At 41.1% G+C, this 2,571-nt stretch overlaps 1 protein-coding gene across 1 annotated transcript in view; it reads right to left on the bottom strand.

The window, feature by feature from the left end:
- The window catches only part of llgl1 (LLGL scribble cell polarity complex component 1), a 23,446-nt gene that overhangs the window by 15,960 nt on the left and 4,915 nt on the right, over positions 1-2,571 (bottom strand). The window lies entirely within an intron of this gene.

Below are 2,571 nucleotides of genomic sequence, written 5' to 3' on the forward strand. Positions count from 1 at the left end.
GTCAGAATCAGAATATTGATCCCAAAGACTAATTGTTGTTTTCAACAGTTACTCCTGCAGGAGCAAACAAGAAAATATAATCAACCCTGTACAAAGTGGATCATATTTTAAAACATGGATCATTAAAAAAATATTGACAGTGTCCGTGGAGGTTACTGACTAACAAGGAGAAACCAGAGTCTGAACACTCCAGACAGGATGGCCACTGTCCAAGCTGAAATGCAGACTCAGTGACCACGTTACTGTGAGGCAACAGCACCGACCACTAATCCACCATGTGGCCCACCGTGAAGCGTAGTCACCGTGTGGAAATAAAATACGCTTATGGCAATATTTGGAAAAGTGGGCAGCACGTGGGAGGGAAAGGAAAGGAAGGACAAAAAGAGTAAAAGTAGACGCCGTGTTCTTTTTTCTCTTCAAACCTAAAACATTTTAGACAAATTGAGGGTTTTTTCCAGATCTAGAGTTTCATGCAAGTACTATCTTTTAACCGTACTTATATAAAGTAATGTATGTACTCTCTATCTTAATCCTGGGTATCCTCCCTGCACACATGATCCAACATTCCATTCCTGTATATATTGCTGTCTGGGGATCTAAGCAATCAACATGTCCTGGAGCGTGACCCACCTGGTGAAACTGTGACGTTTAAAAGTGGGCTTCAAACTCCGACGATGTAAAGTATATATATATGTACATGGCTCTACACCACAAAAAAGTAACAGAGTACATGTTATGCGCGTTAGCTTAAAACATTGTGTTGTCAGACGTTAATATGAATTTCTCCGTTTTCCTGGATTTGTTGGGAAGATGGCAGGAAGAGTGAAGCTGCTGCACAATAATAATGAAAAAAAAAAGGAAGTGAGTGACGAGGAATTCACTGTTTTCACCACAAAAATTTTGTTGACTTCGAAATTGAGTAAACAATTCAAGATTCCTTCACGTTAAGCTACAGCAGCTGTCACAGTTAACCTGGGTCATGAGTCAGGAAACTGTGTATGTTTGTCTTTTATTGCAGAAGAGCGTGAGGCAACGCTGAAGTACTTCCTGACAATCTCCTGAGTACAAATAATAAAAAAAAAACAAATAAAAAAAATCAATAAAATGTATAAAAAAAGGAAAACAACCAAACACTGACATATAAGGAATCCACCGTCTGACTCGTTGCAGGAAAACACATTTTTGCGTGTGTGTCCAAGAGGATGTCAGAGAGAACTGACAGCTGGAGCAAAGCCACAAACACACAGATCAAAGCTCTTTTCTCAGCGTGAGATCATGTCTGTGTTTGTGTGTTCGCTTGTTTTCTTTCTTATTTTGACTTTTTGTTCACCACTTTCTGTAGTAGCAGTAGCAAAAGAAAAAAAAAAGTTTTGAACTACGTCTAGCAGGCTTTTCCAACAGCTTCCACAGATTACTGTCATAATCTTTGTCAAAACATCAAGCGTTGAAAAGCGTTTTAAATCTAAGTCTAAAGAAAATATTAAACCCAATTTGAACGTGAAAAATGAAGTGGGTTTCAGTACCAAAGACATCAATAGAAGTCCAGTTTCAACTGATATCTGACCAATTTCTTCCAGAAACTCTGGCATGAGCTGCAGAGTTTTAAGCCCCTCTCGTCTGCAGGCACATCTCATCCCAGGCAACTGCACCGGTCGTCTTGGAAACCAATTCAAAAGCTCCCTTTATTAGGACTAGACTCAGCAACAAAGCACTTACTCTCCCTTGCATGCTTCCACACACACACACACACACACGCAGAGTCGTGGACAATCCACGGACGTGCACACCCACACACAGAGGGTTAACCCAGGGCAATGCAAGATGCATTCCATGACAGGAGACAGACTTCTCGAGATTTGCCCCCCCATCCATGGCCACCCCCACATACACACTCACCCAGACAATAAAACTCCACAGCATATTGTCCCCTTCCCTCTGCCGAGCCCCAGCCTGTGGTGGAAGCAGAAACTCTCAGAGTGTGTGTGTAATATGACTCTGCTTCCATAAACATGACGAGAGCAAGAGAAAGGAGAAAAGCAAAGAACGGGATCAAGAGGCTGAGAGAGAGAGAGAGAGAGAGAGAGACACTGTATGTCAACAAAGTTCTGACATGAAAAAAAAACTTTTTTTCTTTTTCTTTTTGTAACTCTTTTTACTCCTACTATTCAACACACGCGGTGCGGAAGAGCAAGGTCGTCAGTGGGAGACATCTGAACCACACATCTGGCCCTGCAGCCTGCATAGTGTGTGTGTGTGTGTGTGTGTGTATTAACAGGTATGGTTGAAAAGCTCTAGGTCAAATCCAAGTCACTCAGTCTGTGAGATTATGAACGTAAAACATACGTCTACTTAAATGAAACAAAATTTGCTACCATCAAATAATCCCATTCTCCAATTTTTTCCACATACGTTTTGATGAATCACAACATAAAAACAGACATTTATTGACTTCCAACATCCCATAAATGTGTTGAACGTGACACTGTGTTCTGCTCAAACGTTCAGATATTCCTCGCGGTAACGCAGCATATGTGGAATTCCTGCAAATTCCAACAGCAACTAAGTAACTTT

This window comes from Cynoglossus semilaevis, chromosome 17 (assembly GCF_000523025.1).
Source record: "Cynoglossus semilaevis isolate Cse_v1.0 chromosome 17, Cse_v1.0, whole genome shotgun sequence".
In the NCBI taxonomy this organism is placed as follows: domain Eukaryota; kingdom Metazoa; phylum Chordata; class Actinopteri; order Pleuronectiformes; family Cynoglossidae; genus Cynoglossus; species Cynoglossus semilaevis.